Source organism: Castor canadensis, chromosome 4 (assembly GCF_047511655.1).
Source record: "Castor canadensis chromosome 4, mCasCan1.hap1v2, whole genome shotgun sequence".
Lineage (NCBI taxonomy): Eukaryota > Metazoa > Chordata > Mammalia > Rodentia > Castoridae > Castor > Castor canadensis.
The window spans coordinates 82,500,325-82,516,513 of NC_133389.1; positions in this window are offsets into that span (position 1 = coordinate 82,500,325).

Genomic DNA, 16,189 nt, shown 5'->3' on the forward strand with positions numbered 1-16,189 from the left:
CCCAGCCTGGGGTCCAATGCACACCCAGCCAAGCCTGATGGCCACAGGAAGATCACTTCCACCCTAGGCATTTCTGACAAGAGTGTCCCTTTGCAGACGGGCACCAGTGGCTCACACCTATAATCCTTGCTACTTGAGAGGTAGAGCTCAGGAGGATCACAGTTCAAACCCAGCCCCTGCTAATAGTTCATGAGACCCTATCTCAAAAATACCCAACACCAAAAAAAAAAGACCAGCTGCGTGGCTTAAGTAGTAGAGCACCTGCCTAGCAGTGTGAGGTCCTGAGTTCAAACCCCAGTACCACCACCAAAAAAAAAAGGGATGTCCCTTTGCAAAGCTGCTATGGGAATTTGCTGGACTTATGACAAGTTGGCCTACTGCCTTCTGTCTCTGTGGGGGAGACATTTATGATTCCTAAGAGATGGCCTTATCCCCTTCCCTGACTGTGGGGACCCAGGTCCTGTCCAACTTTGGAGATTTGCTCTGCTCTTAAGTACTCTCATGACCACTGTCCGAATAGCAGCCCTACAGGACACTCCAAGGTTTTTTCTCTCCATTGCACACCCTGGGAATCAAAGCCGAGGGATGAGTGGACCCAGGTCTGTCCCTTCTCCATCACCTGTAAATTAGGACAATGTAACACCCACAACATTGTGTGTCTGTGAAGTCAAAATCAAGTGCCTGGAGCACAGACTGCATTTGCCAGTCTTGGTTTGGGGTGGGGATTGGTGGTGCTAGGTGGGGAATGAACCCAGGACCTTCCAAATGCTAGTCACCTCCTGTACCACTGAGCTACAGCCCTAGCCCTAGCAGTTTTGTTCTAACACACCCAGCCTCTCCCCCCTCTGCTGACCCCTTTCCTTCACCTGAATTAACTCCGGCCCATCTTTTCAGGACATGGGCCTCCCCACATCGCCACCTTTCCCCTCCCCAGCCCCACCCAATTCCTGCCTGCCCCACTCCCTCTGGGTGGCACTTCCTTCCCCACCTGAGGGAAAGTGTAATTCACTTTTTTGTAAATAAATTCATGAATACATTATCCTTGTAAAGACTGAGCACACCGATGGCTAAAATCCCCTGGAAATCAAGCCCCTCCAAAGCCATGGTCTGTCTCCCCGGACGGAGCTGGGCAGCAGTGGAGCCAGTCCGCTGCCTCTCGTGTTTCCTGGCTGGAAATCTTTTTGGCTCTTAGCTGCTCCTGAAGCGAGACCTTATCCCTACCCTCTTGTGCTTTCTCCCTGTTTTAGAGGTAAGAGTGAAGTCTCGGGCCTGCCTTGAGGCCAGCAATTCCCAAGGTCAGAGGAGATTCCAAAAGAAAAATGCAATCTGCTAGTCAAACTGAGCGGGAAGTAGCATGTTAGCCCCTTCTCCAAAAACAAACTTAGGAGAATATAATGTAAAAAAGGCTCTAAGAAGTCTGAGGTGAGAAGTTTATTTGCCTTTCCTTAACCTAGGACAATCCAGGAATGGGAGGCTCTTTGGTTATTTACCTTGTACCATTGTGATATGTGTAGAGCAGTCTCTGTGGCCCTAGAGAGCTCCTCTGGTCAACCAGTTCCTTCTGGCAAAATCCCTGATTAAAACTAAAAGGAAGTGGGGGGGCGGGTGCAAAAAAAAAAAAAAAAAAGGATGCCACCATCTTTAAATAGACGCCCTCCCACTCTTTATTTCTCTGTTAGGTTCATGGGAATTTACCCTGAGAATTTACCACACAATCTGTTGAAAGCTTTGGCCCCTCCACACAGTAGCAGTGCCTGGAGCTGGCCCATGGAAAAAGTTGGGCCACCAGGTTTGTGCTTGTTGATGCCTTGCTGGCTCCCTTTTGGTCACCTTATGCTCTGCTGCTTTCTCTCCAATCAGTGGCCTCACCCAAATACTGGAACTGGCCAAAGCACAACAGGACACCCCCCTCTTGACCTGGAGTCCTTGGGCACCTCCAATCTCCTGGTGACACTCCTAGTCTTAGAAGTTCACAGAACTTCCCAGCAGTGACTCTGCAGCCTTGTAGGCCAGGTTCACCCCACCCCCATCCTGGGGGAAGCAGTTCACTGGGATGGAGGGATGGACCTCACACCAGCCTTCCCTATCTCCTGACCAGCCATCAGGCTCAGGGTACAGCAGTCTCAGGCTTGCTCTGCTGATCTCAAGACTGTCCTCCTGCCCCTGAGAGACGAGCCCTGGTGGCTGCACACCCACCCAAAGCCCACCTCTGGCTGGACTTCATAGTGACCTAACACTGCCGACTTTTACTTCTGTGGGAGCCTCCTTGCCTGGCCTTGGGACTCTGCTCACTCCCTGCCCACGTGCACACATGTACTCATAGTCAGCAGCCTTGTTCAGGGACCCCAGGGGAAGGGAAGAGAACACAGCAACCCTCAAGGGCCTGGCTGGGTAAAAAGGTGCAGGGCCCTGCCACAAGGCCAGATTGAATGAAAAGGGGTACTCTGGGGAAGGGAGGAAGGAAACAGGCTCTGGGAAAACATAAGACAGTGTTGAAATGAGGGGTGGGGAGGCATCAGCACAGGTCAGCAATGAAAGGTGAAGGAATGGGGAAAAGGCAGGTGAAGTCAGAGGACAGGAGACGTGTGCGCGCGTGGGTGTGGGTGTGTGCGTGTGTGTGTGTGTGTATGGGTGTGTGCGTGTGTGTGTGTGTGTGTGTGTGTGTGTGTGTGTGTGTGTGTGTGTGTGTGTATGGAGCTGGAGTTCCCCAGGTCTAGAGGAGCACAGGGCAGCAAGGCCCCCGTGAACAGATGGAGGACCCCCCCCCCTTTCTATGCAAAAGCAGATGCCCTGAAGGCTCCAGCCAGGGAACTCAGGCTACAGATTGAAACAAAGGAGCCAAGATTGAAAAGGAAGAAGTAAAACAACCCTATTTGCAGATGACATGATCTTGTACCTAGAAAATCCTAAGGAATCTACTAAAAAACTATTTGAAGTAATGGATAAGAAAAGCAAGATTGCAGAATATAAGCTCAATATGCAAAACTTAATTTTGTTTCTACACGCTTGCATTGATTGACATGAAAGTGAAGAAAATGACTCCAGATAGTTAATGCTATTAGGATAGACATGAAGAGCAGTAGAACAGAGTTGACAGCCTACAAAGAAACTTTGATGTTTTTGGTCAATGAACTTTTGAAAAAGGCATCAAGACAATCCAATAGGGAGAGAATAGTCTTTTTTACAAATGGTACTAGGACAATTGGCTAATCCACATGCAAAAGAATGAAGTTGGACTCCCCTACCTCACACCACATACAGAGAACAACCAAAGACCTAAATGTAAGTGCTAAACTATAAAATTCTTATAAGAAAACATAGCTGCAAATCTTCACCACCTGGATTAGGAATGGGGTCTCAGCCATGACACCAAAACGTAAGCAGTAACACAAAACCCCGATGTATTAAACTGTGTCAAAATTAAAATGGCTGTGCTTCAAAAGAACATCATTTAAAAAGTGGGGGAACTCTAGTTGCTGGTGGCTCACACCTGTAATCCTAGCTACTTAGGAGACAGAGAACAGGAGGTCTGAGGTTCAAAGCCAGACTGGACAAATAGTTCAATAGACTCTATGTAAAAAAAAAAAAATCACAAAAAAAGGGGGGCTGGTGGAGTGGTTCAAGGTGTAGGCCCTGAGTTCAAACCCCAGTACCACACACACACACACACACACAAAGGACAAAAGCTGGGTGCTGGTGACTCATGCATAATGTAATCCTAGCTACTTGGGAGGCTGAGATCAGGAAGATAGCAGTTAGAGCCCACACAAAAAGTTCACTAGACCCCATCTCAAAAATAACCAGAGCAAAGTGGACTGGGGGTGTGGTTCAAATGGTAGAGTGCCTACTTTGCAAGCAATAAACCCAAAGTTCAAACCCTAGTCCCACCAAAAAAAGAAATGGGCAAAAGATCTTAATAGACATTTCTCCAAAGACAACATACCAGTAAGTACATGAAAATATCTTCAACTGTCATTAGCCATTAAGGGAATGCAAATCAAAACTACTATGAGATGTCACTTCACAGCACAGGATGCTACAATCAAAAGAGTGATTATAACTAGATTGAGGAAACAGGGAGGGAAGATGGCACAGTTGTTTGGGCAAACAGTTCAACAGTCTCTTGAACAGTTAAACTTAGAGCTACCCTATGATCCAGAGATCCTAGTCCTAGAATTTTATTCATGAGAACTGAAAACATACATCCAAACAAAAGTTTTACATGACTGCTCACAGCAGCCTTCTTTGAAATAGCACCACAGTGACAGCCACCCAAGTGTCCATGAAAAGGGGGATAGATAAGCCAAGTGTGGTGTAGCCCCACAATGGAATATTTTTCAACCCAAACAAGGACTGAAGTATCATACATGAATGAACCTAGAAAATGCCAGGCAAAGGAAAGAAGCCAGACACCAAAGGCCACTCACTGTTCCCACTTACACAAAATGCCCAGAAGAGGCAAATGTGGAGAGACAGAAGGTAGGTAAAAGGGATACAGTGGAGAAAGGGGAATGACTGCTAGTGCATACAGGGTGACATTTGGGGGGTGGTTCAAATTTTTATTTGCATACATTAACTGTACATTGTGATATTTCTATGCATGCATACTTGACTCAAATTCGCCCCTCTATTACTCTTCTTATCCCCCTCTCTCTCCTCCCCACCCTTTTAAACAGTTTTAAGTGGGTTTCATTATGTTATTTTCAAACATAGATACAATGTACTTCAATCTACTCATCCCCGCAGGGATAGAAATGTTTTTAAATTGATTGTGACTGCCTGGGGTGCATCTCGGTGGTAAAATACTTGCCCAGCATGAGCAAGGCTTTGGGTTCCATCACCAGCAATGTAAAAAAAAAAAAAAAAAAGAAGGGGGGTTTGCACAACTCTCTGAATATATCAAAAGCCAGTGAATCACAGACTGTAGATGAGTGAATTGCATGGTATGTGAATTCTATCTGAGCAACGCTGTTTAATCGGGGGAAGAAAGTAGAGATGGACTCACACCAGCCAGTGGGGTGGGTAGGGTGGCACCAGCCAGTGGGGTGGGTAGGGTGGCAGGGGTAGCACACCCTGTTTTCTGGCCTCTTTTCAATCTACTTGGCTCTTCCATGCTTATCTTCTGGAAGGTTCCTTCCTCAGCTCTCTGCTCCCCTCCTTCAGGCAGTCACATCCTCATCTCCTCCCCCACTGCTGTGCCCCAATAGGAAACAATCCCTCCCTTTCCTTGGCTGCTCTCCTGAGCACTTTGTGCCAGGTCTATGTCCACCTCTGCAGATGACAATGACATACTTATCGTACTTACTATGCACTAAGAACTTTGCTTGTGCTATCTCATTTCTCACCACAGCTTAATGAGGCCAGCCCTGCCATTTTTACCCCCATTGCAGAGGGGAAAACTGAGGCTCAAAGACATACAGCCATGGAAGAGGGGAAGCTGGGATCCAAACAGGTGGCCTGGCTCTTGGTCATACCTTGAGCCCTGGGCTGGGCCATCACACTGGACTAAACACACCCCTGCTCCTGCCCCACCCAGCCCCTGTCTGGCCTGATGCCTCCCCTGGGTGTCCCATGCCCTCCTTGCTGCCTCTTTGCCCTCAGGGCCCTTTGCCTGGCCTCCTAAGGTTGGCACAGCCCTGAGTCACTCAGGCTTCTGCCTATCCAGGTTCCAGGGCCTCCAAGGTCTTGGGGCAGGCCCACCAAGAAAGCCCAGATTAGTTCCAGGAATAGGGCAGCATTTTGAAACCAGGTGACTCAGGGCCTGGATGAATAAGGCAGACATTCAGTCAGCCAGACAGACAGACAGCCAGACAGGCCTGAAGTGTGCAGCAGGTGCTTCCAAGCTCTCTACAAGTCCACATGCTCTAGAATGAGGTTCTGAGGACAAACCCGGTTCCTGCCCCAGGACCCCAGAGTCCCCTCAGAACCATCCCATAATCCCAATGACCGGGGAGCCTCTGCCCCGCCTGCCTGCCAAGAAGATCAGGTATTTTCTGTGCCAGTCTCAGCCCTTCCCCAGGGCTCGGTGATCTAGTTCCCGCTTCCCACCTTAGAAATAGCTCATCACAGCAGTTTCCCCATACGCCCTCGGAGGGCGGGGGGGCGGGGGGCCCGCACCCCACCAAGAGACTCTCACAGGCCAGGAATTTCTAAGGGCACAGCTGGCCTTGGGTGATATTCAAATGCATTTTTCTTGAGTGACAAGGAAGGAAAGAGAGAGAAAGGGAGGAAGGGAAAGAGGGAGGAGAGACGCTGGGGCCCTGGTTCTCTGAATGTCCTTGAGTTTGTTGGCTGGCTTATTCTTGCTTGTCTTCCAGCCACTGTGTGACCTTGGAGAGTCAAGCAGTGTCTCTGGGCCCCCCTTTACCAGCAGTCAGTAGAAAGGTTAGATTAGGGAAGATAAGTACCCAGTGGCTACAGGGGTGGGGTCCCAGGCACAGGTCTGCACAAGGCCAGCTCTGTGTCTCTCATCTGACTGCCCCACATCCCCACCCCACTCCCCAGCACCTACCAGCGTGTTTGCCCAGTAGCCATGCATGGCTCAAAGTGATGTGGGCAGATCAAACCTGGCCTGCGTGGGGGGAACAGACTCCCAGCCCTTCCAGGAAGTTAGCTTGGAAAGTACCACTCCCCACCCTATGGTTCTGGTCTGCCTCCCCAGGTGGAGTTTGTATGGGGACCGTGGACTCCCAGGCCCTGCGACAGGCAGATAAATAGCTGGTGCCCAGCCTATTTGCATGCAGAATCTGCCCCTTCTCACACCTACAGTTTCTACTGATCCCTTCTCCCTGCTGCTCATGCCCCACTGCCCATCTGAGCCCTGGTGGGGCCCAGGCTGCTAGCAGGTGGACCTCGGCCCCTTGACCATGCTCCACATAGGAAGCACAACTCTCGTTCTGTGAGTCTGGAAGTTCTTGCGGGACCTTGAGAAACCGGATCTGAAACTAATTCCCAAAACCCCAGGCCAGCTGGGTACCAGTGGCTCACACCCGTAATCCTATCTACTTGGAAAGCTGGTATCACAGGGATCGTGGTTCAAGGCCAGCCCAGGCAAGTAGTTGGTGAGACTCCATCTCCAAAATAACCAGAGCAAAATGCACTGGAGGTGTGGATTAAGTGGTAGAGCTCCTGCTTTGCAAGGGTAAAGCCCTGAGTTCAAACCCCAGTCCAACCAAAAAAACCACAGCAAAGAAACAAAACAAAACAAAAAACAGACCAAACTTCAACCCACTATTCCTAGCACACAGCTACCCCACCTCAGACAGCATATAACCCCAAGTCAAGTGTAGGCACATAGGTGTACACACGTGCACACACGTGGCCATGAACACTCCAGCCTCGCCTGTCATGGGCTCCAGCCTTGCTGCCTCCCATAGAAGGCTTTGTAGCCTCTTTCACAAGGAACAAGGCCATGGGAGGATGAAATGAATTGAGGCCTCTGAGCCCATTTCACATACCTCATCTCCGAGCCCCCGGGACAGAAGGGCAGCAATTCTGTGCTCAGAAGGGCAGCCACACAGGCTCCCACACTCAACCCCACCAGATAATGCTCAGAAACTGGCATAGCCTCCTATCTGGGCCTCCTCACCTCTCTGTAGACTCCAGAGCCTCAAGCTTTGAGGTCATTAGCTGAGCTCTGCCTGTCCAGCCTTCAGGTCCAACCTCTGCTACACATCTTACTCTGTCCTGTGAGATCCAGGCTGGACATTGGGGAGCCTCCAGCAGGGCTCACTGCACCTCTGTCCCTCGCTAGGGTCTGTTCTTCACACAGCAGTTAGGCGGAATCTTTTGAAAAATAAGTCAGGTCACACCTGCCCCCAAACCACCCCCGTACTCCATCACACATAAGCCATGCTCCCTCTGACCTCTGATGGTGATGACCTCTCCTCGCTCAACTCACCTTCACAACCCTCAGCCTCCTGCACTTTCTCCACCAGAGAAGCACTTCACTGCCTCAGGACCTTTGCACATGCTATTCCCTCTGTCTAGGATGTCCACCCTCCCCACCCTGATGCAATCATGTCAGTGATTGGCCTCTTGCTTCAAGAGGCTGTGAAATGAATGCAGGGGTTCACAAAAGGGCACAGAGATGAGGCAACATCAGGAAGATCAGCACCGGAGCCAGCTTAGTCTCCCACTGCTCACAATAACGCTGAGTGCTATCCACTGTGCATGGATGGCCATATTCAATCTCATACTGACCCCACCACAAGAGACATATAGTTGGCTCTTTTTACTGACAGGCACCTCTGTCACAAAAGAACAGCCACCCCCAGAGGTAGGATCGGCCACAGCCCCCAGCAGCCAAGCAACAGACAAAGGCCGTGGTGGCCCAGGTGGACACAGTGGCTGGAGAGGGCTGACCCAGGCCAGACACACCAGCACGCTGTGGGCCACAGAGCCAAAGTGAGGCTGGTGGCCTGGAGGTTTCAAGGACCCCAGATGGCCACTGAGATAAGGGACTCCCCGGCAGGTCTGGGAGAACCAGGAGGGCAGAGAGCACTGACTGTGTACTGCCTGGTCCCTTGGGTAACCCCCAAAGGGTCTGCATTTCACAAAATGCCCAGGGCAGAGAAGTCGTGACCAGCTAAAGGCCCCTCCCAGAGCTCGTGCCCTGGCTGGCGGTGGCAGTGGGAAGATGTCCCCAGGTTGCACAAGGTATGTCTTTCATTTTCCCAGCTTCAGTGCAGCCTCACCGGGGAGCAGCTAGAAATGCTCTGTATAGCCCCATCTGGTCCTGTCACACTTAACCTGTGTGTGTTGGTTTTGTGTGTGTGTATATGTATGTATATTTGGTGTTTGTTTGGGGGGTGGTTTGTTTGTTTTTGAGACAGGGTCTCACTATTTAGCTCAGGCTGACCTTGAACTCATAATTCTCCTGCCTCAGCCACCCAAGTGTGCTGGGATTACAGGAGTATACCATCACACCTGGTCCTTCAATGTGTTTTAAGAAGACCCCAGTTATCATGGCAAAGTTTGAATAGCTCTGCTCCCAGCTCCTCCCTGTGGACCACCTGCTCAGGTGCCTCTTCTTTTTTTTTTTTTTTTTTGGTAGGACGGGTTTGAACACAGAGCTTCATGCTTGTAAAGAAAGTGCTCGGTGCTCTACTATTTGATCCACACCTCCAGTTCATTTTGTTTTGGTTGTTTTGGAGATGAAGTCTCTCAAACTGTTTGCCTGGCCTGGCCTCAAACCTCAATCCTCCTGATCTGAGCCTCCGAAGTAGCTAGGATTATAGGCATGAGTCACCCGTGCCTGGCCAGATGCCTCTTCTTACTATGGTACCATTCCTGGTGTCAGGAGGCTTGTCCTTCAACAACAGGATTGCTACAAGATGTTCCTCTCAGTGTTGTTTACTACTGAGAAAAATTAGAACTATCCCAAACAGCCACAATAGGGAAAAGAGGCCAGCTCCACACTGCTGTTTGATGAATGTCTGTTGGCACAGGAGCATGTGACATTCCCAAAGGAGGCCAACTTAGTTCTGCCTGTACAGTCATTGCAGCACAGCCCCATGCGTGCTAATTCACAGGTGCGGTAGCTGTGGTCCCCTCTGCTTGCTGGGATCATGGCTGAGGCTTGATTTGCTTCCTGTGTTTTCCTGTTCTCTGGTGGATGTGCTCTGTGCCCATGATAATGAAACCACCAATAAATGACATTGTTTTTTAAAAATGAAACGTCAAGCACTGTAGCCTACACTTACAGTCCCAGCTTCTGGCAGTGTGAAGATTGCTTGAGCTCAGGAACTCAGGACCAGCCTGGGCTGCAAAGTGAGACCCCATCTCTAGACAGATGACAGATGATAGATAGATGGATAGATAGATAGAGAGGCAGGCAGACAGAGACAGACAGACAGATAGATAAAGATGTGAGTGTCCATTTGAAGGGGTGTTCTTATGTTAGTTCTGCTAACGGCCCTGACAAACCAGGACTTGGGACACCACCTGGCAGAGCCCTTAAGGAGGGAGTATGGGAAGAGGGTTCCGTGAAAGGGATAGGAGAAGCAAGGGAGTCATGGACACCTCTGGGCAGGGTGGCCTCTGGGGACCTAATTATGGGGAGGGGGGACTGAAGAATGGGAAACACCAAAGGTCAAGGCCCCCTGCTCTGGACCTTTGCTGCTGCTGCCACTAATTTTTAAAATTCCTTTCCCCTCTGCCCTTCCTACCTGGGCACTCCCATCCGTCCTATAAGGTTTGGTTCAAGGACAACCTCCTCCAGGAAGATCTCCCTGATACCCACCCCATTATGGAGCCCATAGTAGCCACTTTGGTCCCACACAACTTTGACAGTGTGGAGGAAGATGCTTCAGACATGCATTGTGGTCATATCAAGTACTTAGAAAGCCTTCATAAACAGCCACTACGCAGACCAGTTCCCAGTTCCCAGTTCCTCTCCCGACTTACCAGACTCTTCCCCCCAACCATCTCTATTGGTCTTCCAATAGGGACGCCTGCTTCCTGCTCTGGCCTGGGCACAGCCTGCTCCTTTTGACACTGCCCAGCAGAGGCCAACAGCCTACATCTAAGGGCCTAACTAGGGAAGTTTCAAACGTGTATCTAGAGACAGACGCCAAGCACTTCTAGTAGGTCTGGAGCCCCCCAGACTCCTCCTCAGCCCCGGGTCCCGGCCCCACTTGGCAAGACCCCCTGGCTTCAAGCCTTTCCAGATGCCCCCCAGTCCCTCGGCCTGCAGTCTGAGGGATCTTCAAGGATGACAGGAATCTCAGATCCCAGGTCTCACTGCAAGGCTTTGTAAGAAAAAAATACGGGAAAGGCCCTTCAATGCCTGGCACACATGCACAGCCACCGGGTCACACCTCTGCAAGCTGGTAAGGGGGGGAGGTGGCCATCCCAGATGGGGCCAGTGAGTGTCTGAGTCCAGGACTGTACCCAATCAGTCAGGCTGGGCCAGCTGCTCCTCGAGGTCGCCCAGCCTGAGGCAGGGGCCTGACATCCACCATGAGGAGACTCCACAGGCAGGCTGCTCCCCTAGGACACCATTTCCAAGGTTTCTGGGAAGTTTATGACCCTGACTCTTGGCCAGGTCAGGCCTGGCAACTGAAGGAACAGGCCACACACACCCACACTCACAGAAGCAGCTCACAGGGTAAGGCCCTGGAGGGATCCCTGGAGGGATGCCCCGGGGAGGGGGAAGACAGGGGATAGGGGGCCTTGATGTCTGTTGCAGGGGAGGCCAGAGATGGGGCTGCCACAGAGGAGGTCCATTCTGTTGCTGGATTTCATATGGGTTTTTTGAATTGCTAATTGTCATAAAAAATACTCTTAACATAAAATTTGCCATTTTAACCATCTCTGAGTGTGTACCTCCGTGTAGTCAATACATTAACACTGAACTGGAGAACATTATGCCAAGTGAAGTTAGTCAGGTTCAGAAAGACAGAAGTCGCATGTTTTCTTTCATATGTGGAAGATAGATCCAAACACAAATACACGCATTATCACATATACATATATACAAAACGTGATCCAAACACAAATACACGCATTATCATATATACATATATACAAAATGTGTTCCAAAAATGGAACAGTTAGAGGAGACTAGGGGAGGAAGGAAAACACGATAGAGAGTAAAAAATACTGAAATATGTCAAATCTGTGTAGGAACAAGACACACACACTGAAAACTGTTGAACAATACAGGCTAGGGGAAAGGGAAAGGAAGAGTAATAAAGGGGGTGAGACTGATTAAACCACAATATATTTACAGGTGAAATACCAAGGCAGAACCCCACTGAACAATGAACAGACACTTTAACAGTGAAGGACAGGAATGTAAAACAAGTCATGTTAAGGAGAGGGTAAATGAAGAGGGTAAAGGAGGGTAAATACGGTTGACGTACTTTCCATACATGTATGAATATGGAACACTGAAACCAGTGACTTCACACCTGTAATCCTAGCTACTCAGGAGGCAGAGATCAGGAAGATCATGGTTCAAAGCCAGCCCTGGGCAAATAATTTACGAGACACTATCTCAAAAAAACCCATCACAAAAAAAGGACTGGTGGAGTGGCTCAAGCAGTAAGAGCACCTGTCTAGCAAGCATGAGGCCCTGAGTTCAAACCTCCATGCCACAAAAGAAGGAAGGGAGGGAGGGAAGAAGGGAGAGAGAAAAAGAGAAAGAGAGAGAGGAAGGAAGGGAGGGAGGGAGGAAAAGAAGCCTGTCGAAGTCGTTTTAAGAAGAGGAGTGAGAGAAGAGAGAATAATGGAGAGGATGAAGCAACCCCGTGTGACTATCACATAACAATAAAAACGTTTAAAAAATGCACTTTGTTGTGTCACTGTCACCCTGTCCATCTCCAGAACTTGTCCATCTTTGCAAACTGAAACTCTGTTCCCATCAAACATCGAGTTCCCATTCCCCCTCCCCAGCCCCTGGTGCACACATCCACTTTCTGCCTCTGTGGATGTGCCTACTCCGGGAGCCTCAGGAAGAGGAGCCGCACAGCCTTTGTCCTCATGTGCCTGCTTTACCTCACTTAGCACAGTGTCCTCAAGTCCTTCCATGTTGCAACACGTGTCACATGCCCTTCCTTTCCAAGGCTGAATGCTGTCCCATTGTAAGTATCCATCCACTGGTGGACACGGGGCTGCTCCAACCTTTGGTTTATCGTGAATGATGTCACTGTGCACACATCCCTGCTCTCACATATTTGGGGTCTAGACTCAGAGACAGAATTACTGGATGATGTGCTAGTTCTAGTTTTAATTTTCTTTTTCTTTCTTTCTTTCTTCTTTTTCCCTTGTTGCCCAAGTTGGCCCCAAACTCCTAAACTCAAGTGACCCTCCTGCTTCACCTCCTAAGAGCTGGGATTACAGGTATATACCACCACACCCAGTCCTATTTTAGTATTTTTCTGTCTATTTATTGTTTTTTGATTTTTGTGATAAAAGGTCTTACTATGTAGTCTAGGCTGACCTCAAACTCACTATATAACCCAGGCTGATCCCATACTCACAATTCTCCTGATTCCACCTCCTGAGTGCTGGGATCACAGGCATGGGCCACCATCATTTTTAATATCTTACGGCACCTCCTTAGGATTGTCCGCAGTGTCTGCACCATTTTACCTTCCTGCCAGCAGTGCACAAGAGTTCAGGGTTCTCCATACAGTCACCCACATTGTTATTTTCTGTGAGTTTGTTTGTTTCATTTTGTTTTTTATAGTAGCCATATTGACAGGTGAGAGGTGGTATTGCTGATTTTCTGTTTGTTTGTTTGTTTGGGGTTTTCTGGTGGGACTGGAGTTTGAACTTGGGGCTTTGTGCCCTACCACTTGAGCCGCACCACCAGTCTGGTGTTGCTGGTTTTAATACCAACCCAATTGCCATTACTTATGATACGTGCCAGGTGTTATGAAGGCTCTGAGGAGTCAGAGGGCCACTAAATGTATAGGACAGACACAGTCACGGTGCATTTCAACATTCAGGTGACTTGTCATGGTCAAGGTCACAGGTCCACCTCTGCACCCATCAGCAGGAAGAGGGCCATGGAGATGGGGCAGCCTCCCAGGAGGAGGACGAGAGCAACTACAGTAGCCTGCTGGGACATTTGCCCTGCCTAGGAAACTTCTAGACCAGCGATGCACAAACGCTTTCTGTGAAATGCATAGTTTGGGTTGTGCGGGACACGCAGGCCTCTGTCCTAACCAGCGAACAAATGAACGAAGGAGATATATTCCAGTAAGCCTGCATTTATAGGAATGCAGGAATATGGCGTACCATCAGTCTCACAGGCAATAGCATTCTTCGTTTGATTTGTTCTCATCCATTTAAAAATGTCAAAACCACTCCTAGCCTTCAAATTTGGTCACTGGTCATAGCTCACAAAATCCTGTTTTGGAACTGGCAGCGGTGACATCGTGAGGGTACGGGGCCCTGCTTGGCTCACAGGGAAGGTGTCCCCCCAAGGGGTCCGGCATTCCTAGGCACCCAACTATCTCTTCCAGGGCTTTGCTCTGGAAGCAGGTCACAGTCACCTAGGTGGCCTGGCTCTCTAGCCCCGCCCCATGGGGTGAGCCAACTTCACAAAGTCAGCGGCACACAGACCCCCACAGCCTGTAGTCAGGGACTTGGAGCCTGGAGCAAGGGCCTTGTGTTCCTGTCACACTATGTGACTGCAGGCAGATCACTGACTGTCTCGCCCCACTTCTTCATCTGTAGGATGGAAATGCTAATAGCCCTAGAACTGGGGTGAGCCTGCTAGATTGAACGCATCTGTGTAAGGGGCTCGTAACAGCAGGAGTGCCTGGTCAGGAGTCACTGTTAGTGTTATCATCTCAATCAATCTGGCCCAGCTCATCGTGTAAATACTGCTATAGCCCCACCGTATGACAAAGACGACACAGACACAGGGAGGTTGAGCAAGCAGCCCAATGCACACAGCTAGGGGCTAGGTGGAACTGCATTCTGGGAAGTCAGGCCATAACCTCCTGAAAACCTATCCTCTTATCTCCCGGTCTATGCACCTTCTTGGAAACAGAGCAGGAAGCCCTGGGTCCAAGGTGGACCTTGGAGGAAGGTGCCTGGTGCTTGCCTCCTCTAGGAAGACTTCCGCGTGGCCACACCTACCTCTCATCCTCGACAGCCTCGTACACACTCACGTACACCACAATGCCAGGGAAGGATGACATTTTGGGGGCTCAGCCTCTTAAGCTTAGGAGGGACCCATTGCCAGGTACACAGAACATGCACTTGAGAAGTACCTGGGCTACCGAATTTGCTGTGGGTCTTGAGCAAGTCACAGCCCCTATCTGGGCCCCAGTTTCCCCATCTGTACAGTGAAATGGTACTTCTCTACAAAAGGTCTTCCACTTGTAGTAACGGCTTCCCCCACCAGTCCAAACCCTCCAAACCTCGAAGACCTGCTGCCCCCGCCTCATAGATGACAGCGGAGGAGCATTGGTGTGTGACTGTGACCCAGAAGAGTCCTCACCCCACTAGCACAGCTGACCACCATACCAGCTACATCTCCAACCACCCCAGACAGATGGGCAGCTCTAGGTGGTGAGGGTCCATCCTAGACTGGAGCTCAGCAGAGGCATCCTATCCTTCCACCATGGCTAGCGTCACTACACCTCCCCCCGCTGGCCGCCAAGGCCCACAGAACCATCCTGTGGTTGCTGGGCGCATCTGGAACTTCGTGAGGAACCTGATGTTGACTTAAAGCCAGACTCCAAATGCCATCCCAAACCTCCAGGGACTCTCCCTTCCTGCCTTCCTGTCCCAGGAGCAGCAGGTAACTGTCCCAAGAGACAGGGATGCTGGCTTCTGTGTAGGGGACTGGGTTGGCCAACCACATAGGAGGTCCTTAGTAAATTCTAGAAAAACAAATGAGACCATCAGTCCAATCCAGTCACTCTGCAAGTGAAAAAACCGTCGGCTAGGGAGGCCAAAACAGTTGCTGAGATCACGTAGCAACCGAGTGCCAGGGCCCAGGTAAGGCTGACAGACGACAAGTAGTTACTGAGCAGCTGCTGTATGCAGATACTGTTCCCAGCACTGGGGGTAAATCCACACACAGCAGACCAAGCTCCTGTCCTCATGGCCCTTGGTGCCTTTTTATTGGTGGCACTGGGATTTGAATTCAGGGCCTCACACTTGCTAGGCAGGTGCTCTACCACTTGAGCCACTCCACCAGCCTTTTTAGTGTTGGGTATTTTTGCAATAGTGTCTCATGAACTATTTGCCTGGGCTGGCCTCAAATCGTGATCCTCCTTATCTCTGCCTCCCGAGTAGTTAGAATGATAGGCGTGAACCACCAGTGCCCACTCATGTCCTTAGTCTTTGCTGCTAACCAGAGTCAGGCCCCTGACCCCTGTCCTGGGGGCCTTTCTTGCCCCATGATAGCAAGAAAGACCATTGACCATGAGACCTGATTCAGAGACTCCAGATAGGACAGCAAGCAACATTGGTGGCAGGCTGGCTTCCGGGGCTGCGTTGAGTCTTGTGTACTTTCCACTCCCTCCCCAGCACGGTTGGAGATTAATTATTAATGCTGAAATAATTGGCACTCATTAATGTGCCAGTCATCCGTGGGGAAGTGGGGCCCTGCATTAACCAATTCATCGCTCAATGATTGATTAATTAAAGCCAAGCTTTTACGAGACACCCTCGGGTGACAAACCACACTCTCCCGAGGGTGGAAGACAAGAGCAGGAAG